We start from the raw sequence: 11567 nt of genomic DNA, 5'->3' as shown, positions 1-11567 counted from the left end.
CCCCCACACATTCGAGGACAGAGCGGAGAAGCCCGTCCGATTGGAAGTCTAAATTCAGCCAGCTGTGCTCTCAATGAGGCGAAAGGCTGGAGTTTACTTTAAAGCCGCCCCCCCCCCCCAAATTTTCTATCTGATACCATTTACATTTCTTCCCATTTTAATTACTCTTGAAAGTTCATCTTCCTATATAAAATGTAGATGTGTCCTATGTGGTCATTTAACTTCAGGTCGCATTCATTTCCAGTCCCTGTTCTGGCACTCTGTGGGACTGCGGGGTTGCGAACTGTGCACCGCTGTATATTTCTGATAGTCCTTGTGGCGTTTCCTTACTGTGGTTAGCCTGGTTCCAGGAGGCCTATATACACCTGTAGGCATTGCCAGCTCCAAGGATTCTGTAGCTATTACTGGAGCAGGAGCTCTTGTGCAGGAGCTGTTTTATTCCAGGGACCTGAAGATTTTTCTACTCACTGCCACCTCCATCTTCCCATTCATCTCCTCGGTCTTATCTCTTTTCATTATCACCCTCTTCCTTTTCACTTATTTGCATTGCCCGAACTCTTAGTCTGCTGTGTCGGCCTCTTTTTGCTCAAATTCTTTCCACTCATCTTCATCCTTCCTTGCGGCCTTGTTGTCTGGTCATCCTGTCCTCTGGGTTCCACCTTCGCCAGACCTGGCACCGGAGATTGAGCGCTGCTCGCCACCGGGCTGCTCCTGCTCCTATTCGTGGCCGCCAGACTGCCTGCTCCTTCTCTTTCTTGCCTGGGCAAAGGCTTCGTCCAGGCTCTGCTCCTCAGTCCCCTCCGTGTCCGTGCATGCCCAGATGAGGGGGGCCACCTATGGACGTGGTGCTCGCGGTTTGGATCTCTGGGTCAAGGCCGGCTATAGGCACAGGCTGCCGGTTACGGAGTCCTAATTTTTATCTTTTTAAAAAATTTACTGAAAGAGTTACTTAAATGGGGCTGGAGAGACGGCACAGAGGTTAAGAGCATTGTCTGCTATTCCAGAGGTCGTGAGCTTAATTTCCAGCAATCACAGGGCAACTCACAACCATCTATATAATGGGATCTGCAGGCATACCTGCAGACAGAATAATCATATACATAAAATATATAAATCTTTTTTTAAATTACGTAAGTGACTCTGATGACTTCCATGTTCTTCCACAGGTTAAACTTCGATTAGGGCTATTGAAAGGTGGAATTAACCCCCATCCTATCCACGCTGTCCCTGGAGTCTGATTAGGCAGAACCTATTGTTAAAGGCGCAAAATTCTAACCTGTTAGTTAAAAGATACTGTTTGGCTTTATTTTTGATTCCAGAATCAGATAACATGTTATTCCATAAAATGCAGTAAATCTTCTACAGAGGAAGCGGGAAGGATGTTTTTCCAGAGCTTGATTCTGGCATGGTGGTCCATGCCTATAATCCTAGCCATGGTGGTTACCCAAAGGCTGGAGAATCAGAGTTCAAAGCCATCCTCGGCTACAAAACAAACAAGGAAAAACAGTAGCCTACCCCCACCAAAGTCAAGCGATCATTTTAGCTATTTCCTTACAGGGATTAATATAAGAAAGCAATAGAAAAGCAACTGGCTACTATGTCGGGTCATTTTTTTGTATCGGGATTAAAGTAGTGAGAACGTCTTTATCGCCTGGTGGAAATTGGGCTGTCTGGGAGATTTGACTGCTCTCTCTCTCGCTAATCTTTCGTTCTAATCTACCGTTTTCTCTCTAGTTATGGTTTGGCAGAGGCTCAGATAAGCGGATTAGTGTCACGTTGGTCAAGGTGAGGAGGAGGGACTCTAAATTGACTTTCAGCTTGCTCTGTAGAGACCCGCAGCAGGAGGTCAGTCCCAAGAGTCACCTTCTTTGCTTTTTATTTAGGACCGTGCACGAGGTGGAAGTACAGACACCATAGGAAGAACATTTGTTTGTTTTTAAAGATGCCTGCCAGTCCGGAACTCCCTATGTAGTCCAGGCCATAGAGAGAGGCCAAAAGAGACATTAGATTCCCCAGAACTGCAGTTACAGACCTCATGAACTGCCACAAGGGTGCTGGGCATTGAACCCAGGTCTTTTGGAAGAGCAACCGGCGCTCTTAACTCCTGATCCCTCAAAGATGTAGTTTTTGAAAGAGGCACTGGGTAAAACATTAGCCTGCGCCCCTTTATCCAAAGAGAGTCTGGAATGTTTGGTCGGAAGCATCACCTCAGCTGCCCGGCACCCTTGTATAAACAAGAGTCTGAATTGTTTAGTTGGGGGGCTTCACCCCAGGCCCCTGGCATTCATCTTGAAATGTTGGGTGGAAAGTTCCATTTTAAAGCTCCCTCCCCTGAAAGTTGCCTCAGTCCAAATTCCACCTCTGAGAACCCCTTCAAATGGTGACCCCCTCCCCAGGGAGGGCCAAGACTGCCCCCACAGGGACTGCCCCCTAGAGACTGAACACGTGGTCTCCTGGTTTTCTGTGGTCTTTAGGTTCTCTGTTTCTCTCTCTGTGTTTGGGGGGGGGGCACCCGGGAGTGTTGCCATCCATTAAACCTGGGTGTCTTCTAATTCGGTCTGATTTGGTCGGATCAAAATGTGGCAAGGTTTATCATCTAGAGATAACTACATGATAAGGTAAGCACTTCCAGGAATTTCATTAGGAACTCAGGGACTGCTATGGTATTGACCGTGTTGAAGGGTGGATTGGAGGGGCAGAGAAACGGGCCAAGGTGTCACTTTGAAGGAAGCCAGCTGTGGAGGACAAGAGGGAACATCTTAGGGAATGGCACGTCTGTGTTAGCGTGGAGGAGGGTGGGCTATGTGGAAGAGGTCTGGCCAAACTCTAAAGCGCAGGAAAGGGAGAGGCTGGAGGAGGCAGGACAAGAAGGTAAGCAAAGGAATCCATGTGGTTCAGAAGGGAATGTCTTCTGTGGAGAAAAGGGAGCAAAACCATGAGAAAAAAACAAAAGTCTTAGCTTATTTTCCACTCATTAGAAAATACCTTGAACAAAAGCGATTTCAGGGAAAAAGGGTAATTTTTAATTCACAGTTCCAGGCTGCTGTCCATCATTATCAGGGAGTCACAATAGCAGAATCTCGAGACAGATGGTGATATTTTATTTAGGTTTTAACAAATAAAGCTTGCCTGAAGATCAGAATGCATGCTAAGCCACTAGGGTCCAGGGAGTGGTGGGCACACACCTTTAATCCCAGGACTCGGGAGAAGAGGCCAAAGGATCTCTGTTAGATCAAGGTCACCCTGGGCTACACAAAATTGAATCTGTCTAAAAGAGAAATACAGCTCACACAAAGGTGATCCCAGTACTTGGGATCCCACGCCTTTAATCCCAGCACTAGGGAGGTGGAGACAGGAGTGAGGTGGCTGGGGGGCTGATATAAAGTGGGAGGAGACAGGGGCTCAGGCAGCCTGAGGTTTGGTGGAGACAGATGGAGTCTGGAGATGCAGTCTGAGGACAGGATCTTCAGCTGGTCACCTGGCCTCTCCAGTCCAGAGGCTGAGAATTTTGTTAGCCCTCAACTGTTTCTCATTTAGCCCAGCCCATTCAGTGGTGCCATTCCCTTTGAGGGTGGGACTTCCCACCTCACTAGCCCTATTTAAAAAAATCTCTTGCAGGCAGGTCCATAGGCCAAGCTAATCTTGACAGTCCCTCATTGAGACTTTCTTCCCGATTGATTCAAGCAAGTTGACGCGATCAAAGCAAAGAAAGAAACACACAACCAACAAACAAATCAAAACGGACGTTCTGAACAGAAAGTTATGACACTTTGAAAGTACATTTTTATTCTTAGGTCCCAGACTGGGATAACCTGAGCTGGGAGGAGAGAGAGAGAGAGGAGGATGCCAGGTTCAGCCCAGCACTCAGAAGGCAGGAAAACAGAATGAGCTTCACAGCCCCCCCCCCAAAAAAAAGCAAAAGAGGCTAGAGAGATGGTGCCTTAGTTAAGAACCCTTGCTGCTCTCTCAGAGGACCCAGGTTCAGTTCTCAGTGCTCACATCAGGTGGCTCATAACCATCTGTAACACAAGTTCCAGGAAATTTGACACCTCTTCTGAACTCTGTAGGCTCTGCTTGTACATGGTACACATACAGGCAAACAGGACACAGGTGTGCATGTGAGATGCATTATGTTTTTTGTTTGTTTGTTTAGTTTTTTGTTTTATGAGACAGGGTTTCTTTGTAGCTTTGGAGCTTATCCTGGAACTAGCTCTTGTAGACCAGGCTAGCCTCGAACTCACAGAGATCTACCTGCCTCTCTCTGCCTCCTGAGTTCTGGGATTAAAGGTGTGTACCACCACTACCAATCTGAATTAATTTTTTTTTGGCAGGGTGGTGGTGGTGAATGATTTTAATCCCAGCACTCAGGAGGAAGAGGCAGGCAGATCTCTCTGAATTCAATGCCAGCCTGGTCTACAAATTGAGTTCTAGAATAGGTAGAACTGTAACACAGAGAAACCCTGTTTGGAACCCCCCTCAAAAAATTAAGCAAAAGCAAGCAGACACAAATCCCATGTAGTTACACTGTAGTCACAGTGGTTACTATACCATTGTGTGTGAGTGTGAGTGAGTGAGTGTGTGTGTGTGTGTGTGTGTGTGTGTGTGTGTGTGGTGGAGTGGTAGGGCCATTTAAGCAAGTACATGTAGCTGTCCCTTTGTGAGATGGTCTCTAGAAGCAGTTGTGTGAGCACATGAGAGAAAGGTTTAAGTAGAAATCTCTGTTTTCTGTCCCTGTGAGGCTGGTGGCTCAAATGAGCATGGTCTCTAGGCAGAAAGACTTTAGGCCGAGATGGTCTCAGTGCAGGCTGACTTTGAGCTAGCTCTATAGCACAGGATGACTTTAAGCTGGACCTTCCTCCCTGTGTCACGCCTGCTTTTCTGTGGTACTGGGGACCAAGTCCAGGGACTGTGCAGGCCTGACAAGTGACTTACCAATTGAGCTTCAGGCTTGTTGAAATAGGAGCAGCAGGGCTGCGTCCCTAGCACCCGGCCGCCCACATGGCTAGCTTAGCTTATGACCCGAAATAATTACACGGAAACTGTATTCTTTTAAACACTGCCTGGCCCCATTAGTTCCAGCCTCTTATTGGCTAGCTCTTACATATTAATCTAACCCATTTCTATTAATCTTTGTAGCCCACGAGCTGGCTTACCAGGAATGATCTTAACCTGCATCTGCCTGGAGTGCGAGAACCATGGCGACTCACTGACTCAGCTTCATTCTCCCAGCATCCTGTTCTGTTTTCTCCGCCTACCTAAGGGTTGGCCTATGAAATGGGCCTAGGCAGTTTCTTTATTAATAAGAAATCATTCGCACATCACAGGCTCAGGCCAGGCTTAAGGGCCATAAAAGCAAGGAGTCAGGTAAGGTATTTGCCTTGTTAACAATCGAAAGCCCAGCACTGGGAAGTTACTATTTACTTTCTCTGCTTCAATAATTTGGTAAATTGCTGGGTCATTCACCTGCCAAAGCTCAAGGATGCCTGAGTGTTTGCTGCAGGCCTCACAGCTGTCTTATTGAGAGGCTAAGCCTGCTTCTAGCATACACTTCTTGTCCAGACTGGTGATGGCCTTGCTGAGGAATTGTGTGTTTAAATACCACACACAACCCTCCAGGGCTGAGTAGCTGTTTCTTTCGGGTTCACTCTACCCAGAGTGCTCAGTGTTGTGCACAGGGCTCCCCAGCAGACTTTTCCTTACATCTCATTGGTCCAGATGTCTCTCTTATCATGGACCATTCCTTGCAGCAGAGAAATTCCTTTTGACAGTTGGTTTACCCACCACCAGGTAAACCGCTGAATTCATCTTTGGCAGAAAGCACAACTCACCCTGGGTGAAGGCATTGTTTGCTTGGAAGCAAAACACTGGCGTGCAGGAATGAGTGGGTGTCTGGGGGTTGGTGAAATGAGTACAGCAGAGTTCAGGGATGATGAATATTTAAGGCCCATGGGATGTTCGTGCAGAGGGAAGAACTGAGCAGCTTCAAATGTCAGTTGAACTCGTTGCTAAGAAACACCCTGTAGGCAAGAGACCCACTCTAGAAGGTAGCCCACTAGCTGCCTGGAAGAGTCTAAACTAATCTCTAGAGAGAACAGAAGCATGCAGGGAAGGCAGCCAGCAGCACCCACCGCAGAGATTACAGATTTTGGAAGACAGCATCCTGGAGTTTTAATCTTGGCTCTGCCTTTTTGAGCTGTGTGATCTTGGGGAAGTTAATACACCTTGAAGGCCTTGCTTTCTGGAGTAATAAACATGAATACTACTCCAATTCATGAGATTACCAAGAGGATCAATGGATAAGAGACTATAGAAGATCCGGGTCTGTAGAAGAGGCTGAGGGAATGTTGCTTTGTTTCTTCCAGCTCTCATGGAGATTCCTTTAGGTTGAGTTGCTTTATACAATGCAGAGCGATCAATATCTTGCCATTTGCAACAAATTTTTTTTTGAGGCACTAAAATCTTCTAATGAGGGCATGAGCCATCCTTCAAACCATTAGATTAGGAACATTACAGATGGTCTGAGCACAACGAGTTCATGGCACAGATGGCTCATAACAGCAAGTCTATATTAGCAAGCAAAACCAGAAATAACAGTTTTAGCTCTGGGCTTTCATCCTGCTATTACTATACAAAATAAACGTGTATGTACATGTATATGTTTGCCTTTCTATGTGTTCCATATAAGCTACATAACTTTTCTTTAAGTTATCATCTTTCCTTCTGACACAGGCATTTGCTCTCCTGGCCTGAATTGAGCTCACATTCCATCAGATTCCACGCAAAGTCTTGATTCCCTGTAGGAAGACTTCTTACGCCTCCAGACAAGCAGCCTCTCTCAGGCTCCTTAGGTTTCTGTTCTCACGGTCTTGCGTTTGTGTGGTTCATTGTTGTTTTATACTAATAGGTTTTCTGTAACAGAATAATAGGTTTCTCCACTGAGGCAGAAAGGCAGATCAAGCCAAAATGAAAAAGTAAAAGATCGGATTTATTTGAGCAAGTTTTCCAGCCTCAGAAATTGGGGTTGAAGAAGTCATGCACCCTAACTAAAACAGGGACGTTATTTAGCCTACAGGTAAGGAGTGAAGATGGTGTGTGGCTACCACAAGCTGGATTTGTGTCAAAGTGTGGTCAAAACCTGACAGCTTTAGGTAGGGTCTTAGGCTACTGGCAATTTCAAGGGAAGATCTGCCACAGCCACCAAGAATATGGAACTAGGGCCGGGCACACACCTTTAATACCTTTAATCCAATACTTGGGAGGCAGAGGCAGGAGGATCTCTGTGAGTACAAGGCCAGCTTGTTCTACAGAATGAGTTCCAGGACAGCCAGGATTTTGAAACCCCATCCCAGAGAGAGAGAGAGAGAGAGAGAGAGAGAGAGAGAGAGAGAGAGAGAGAGGAATGAGGCTTTCCGGATCAAGCAGGAGTGAACTAGAGGCTCCAGCTGACCATATACCACTCCAAATATAATTTCCTATGATTCTTGTGGTTGGTGTTTTGGTGTTGGCTGGTGTGCTGAAATAGTTAGGTTATAAGACTGGTAGATGGTGCTGAGTACCTGCTAGGAGCTCTCTGGCCATTGCTGTTGGGTTGTTTTTCACATGGACTTACATGTGGTTGTTGGGCTTCTAAGAAGAAGCTAAGATTACCAAATACGAAGTAAGCCAGACATAGGGAAATCTTCCAAAATTAAATTCTTGGAGAAGGAGATTATACTACTATAGAAAGGATGCTGTATATAATGGCCACACCCTGGATTGATGCCACACAGAAGTTTTGAATACTTGAGACAGAATTTGAGAAATAAGAAAGAAATTGAGTTATTTACTAAATTTATACAGGGCCCAAAGGAAGCTTTTATGGATTTCTTACAACGATTGACATCAGCAGTCAACAGAATGATGCCAAATTCAGAAGCCAGACGAATACTAATTGAATCTCTGGCTTTTGAAAATGCTAATTCTCTATGCAAGATCATAAATAGGCTGATAAAGGTGAGGTCAGCCTCTTAGGAGGGATGGATTTGAGATACAGTTAATATTGAATCTCATGACCATGGTGATGCAAGGGTAGGAGAGGTGATTTCCAGAGGTTTGAGGAAAAATCGAAATGTTAAAATTGTAGCAAACAAGGTCACCTTAAAAGGGATTGTAGACAGGGCGTTCCTAGAAACAATGTTTTTCTAAGAATAATCCATTCAGAATGCCCCTCCCTTCTGGATTATGCAGAAGGTGTGGCAAAGGGAGACATTGAACTAATGAATATAAGTCAATGAGGAATATTCAAGGTAATGCTTTGCAGTCAGAAAATTCCATGAGGGGCCTCTTTCAGGCTCCTATGCCAAATCTGTTCAGTCATTTTTTCTTTTTCGTTTTCTTTTTTTTTTGGATTTTCGAGACAGGGTTTCACTGTGGCTTTGGAGCCTATCCTGGAACTAGCTCTGTAGACCAGGCTGGTCTCAAACTCACAGAGATCCCCCTGCCTCTGCCTCCCAAGTGCTGTTCAGTCATTTTCTGCCATTATACTGGAACAATCTTCCCAAAGCAATTAAAGAACCTAATGCTTATTGTAAGAAACCATACTGCTCTGGGTAATAGACTAGCTATAGAAGAGAGAACAAAAAATTCAGGAAAAACAATAAAGCAAGTATTTCGACAAACTTCAACAAATGAACAAAGACCAAAATTAAAAATGCGAATAAATGACGGTGTCATTGAGGGTCTGGTAGACACAGGTGTGGATGTAACAATTTAATTAGAATCTTGGCACCCAAATTGGCCTCTTCAAGATGTAAATGTTCAATTTCTAGGGATTGGAACTTTCTCTCAGGTAAAGCAGAGTGTGAGATGGGTTGAATGTATAGGGACAGAAGGGCAGAGAGGAATATTAAAACCATATGTGTTTAACATAGCAGTGAATTTGTGAGGACATGATTTGTTACAAGCGATGGAATACTCAGATTAACATTCCCCCAATCTTAGAAACAAACCATAAACTGACATATGTTTCTGGGAAAAATATTACAAGATATTATAAAGAACAGTCACTGACCATTCAGGTTATATAGGAATGGGGTACAACAGTGATTGATATTTCACAGGCACCAACAACCCTACCCTTAAAATGGTTGAAAGACAATAGGGAAATTGCAGGCTTTAGAACAGCTGGTACAGGAGCAATTACATACACAACATATTGAAGAATCAACCAACTCTTCAAATTCTCCCGTATTTGTTGTTACAAAGAAATCTGGGAGCTGGAGAATGGTAACAGTCAGTGGGCCATCTACAGTCTGGAGTTCTTCTGTCTTCTCTATTACCAAAAGGGTGGCCTCTTATAGTTATTGATTTAAAAGATTGTTCCTTCACTATACCTTTATTATAGGAAGAATATATATATAGAATATAGAAGAGGAGAGAGAATATTAATATATTAAATAAATGGAAAGAGATGATAAAGACCCCCCAGAAATAGCTTGTATAAATGAAGCATGAATAATAAGAGTTCATAGACAGATATTGGGGTTCAGCCTGAAGATCAGAAAAGCGAAGCAGCCAGACACTGGCTCTTTTACATCTTCCTCAAACTGAGATAGTGATCCTGCCTCCACGAATCCTCAGAATGAAACTGAGTTGAGACCTAGCTCCTCCCATCACCTTTCCCTCTCTAGTGCTGGCATTAAAGGCATGCACCACTGCTGCCTGACCTCTGTGGTTAACTAGTGTGGCTGTTTCACTCTCTGACCTTCAGTCAGGCTCTATTGATTAAAATACAAATGAAATATCACTACACACAATTCTTTATTAATCTTTGAATTTTCTACTTGCTAATGAGAAAGGAACAACAGCTGCAGAGAGACATTGGATAGTAGAAAAAAAGTACAAAATTAAATCAGCCAATATTCTGTAATGATATACTGACCTCAGAATGGTCACCAGGACATATGTTACTTGAGGAAAGAGTTTTGCTTTTGTTTCCACAGGAGAAGAAAAACTATGGATACCATCAAAATGGATGAAGATTCAATTTGAACAAGAGACACATCTTAATTAAAAGAGATTATATTTCGTTAAGCACCATGGCCATTTAATCTAAACTAACCTATAAAACTAACAAATGCTTTTCATTTGATCAGGTATAACTTTCCAAAAGAGAATCTCCCCAAAATTAAGGTCAGGGTAGGGTTTTGTTTTCGTCTTTTCAGGAGAATATAGGTATCCAGCTAAGAAATCTGAAGACCATTGAACAAGACCATGAGACATCTAAAAAAAAAGGATAAGTCAGTCAGAAAAAAAAATGTCTCAAGAAAAGTAGTAAATTGGCCTATTTCTATATCACATTTCCAATGGAGTAAAATTTCATAAATCTTCCCAAATGTTTGTTTCTGTTGTTCCTTACAGACATATAATACAAATGGTCTTTTGTAGTCCCAGTCCAATTAAAGATTAAAGCTGGCTTTGGAGTAGGCGTGTGGCTCTCTCCTTCTCTAAACCCAAGCATGTGTATTAAAGTCAAACCTAAAATCTCTGTCTCATGTCAGCAGAGTCATCTGATATGGGACAGAAGAAAAACAAATATTTAAGCACAACTTTATTGACACTAATCTCATAATCCTTTGGTTTCATATTGACTAACAGCTTTTCTTAAGGTATAAGGTTATAAGATTAACATATATTTATATTAAACTTTTTGTCAAGTTATTGTCATATAGAGTTTTAACTAATTTTAGAAAATTAGTTACCTTCCTGTACATGATATTATATTTGAGTCTCTATTAGTTTTTTGCAGTGAACTATGAGCACATCTATCAGTGACTTTTGAAGTCTCCATTAGGAGGATGGGACCCCAGAGCAAAGATTCCTTCAGAACAATTTCAATCTCACAGACTACTCTAGCCCTGCACTTTTCCATTATGCAGAAACTGGACAACAAGCCGGGCGATGGTGGCGCACGCCTTTAATCCCAGCACTCGGGAGGCAGAGGCAGGAGGATCTCTGTGAGTTCGAGACCAGCCTGGTCTACAGAGCTAGTTCCAGGACAGGCTCCAAAGCCACAGAGAAACCCTGTCTCGAAAAAACAAAAAAAAAACAAACAAACAAAAAAAAAAGAAACTGGACAACAAATGATACAGTACCTCTCCCACAACTAGACAGTTAACCCAAATTTTCTTTTCAGGGTCCCCTAAAGATACCTTTGTCCCAAGACAGCAGGAAATAACAACGCCCACATTCCCAAGAGGTGTAATGGGCAGTTTTTGGTCATTCAATGAGTTATGGATATTTGTCATTGTTTAGGGTAGTTGGTTACAAATGGTTATTGGTCGTGGCCAGGAGGAAAGTTGAACAAAGTAAATTAGATACAAGGTTCTTGTTTTGAAATGAAAAAAGGGAGATATAGATATGATAGAATAAAAGAGTAGATTATTGACATATTTTTAAAGAACAGCTGCTAGTTTTAAATGTTTTACATTGGATTGTTCTTTCATATATTATATACAAGTTTTGTATATTGAGACTAATTTTGTTAGATCATAGTTTATATATATTTCTAGTCTTGTTCAAGGTATTGT

The 11567-nt window shown here is 43.1% G+C and overlaps 1 pseudogene; it reads right to left on the bottom strand.

The window, feature by feature from the left end:
- Window positions 1-223: 223 nt before the first annotated feature.
- The window catches only part of LOC113457743, a 102907-nt pseudogene continuing 91563 nt past the window's right edge, over window positions 224-11567 (bottom strand).

Source organism: Microtus ochrogaster, linkage group LG5, assembly GCF_000317375.1.
Source record: "Microtus ochrogaster isolate Prairie Vole_2 linkage group LG5, MicOch1.0, whole genome shotgun sequence".
In the NCBI taxonomy this organism is placed as follows: Eukaryota; Metazoa; Chordata; class Mammalia; order Rodentia; family Cricetidae; genus Microtus; species Microtus ochrogaster.
The sequence above is the reverse complement of the archived record's forward strand: the minus strand, read 5'-3'. Positions and strand labels throughout refer to the sequence as shown.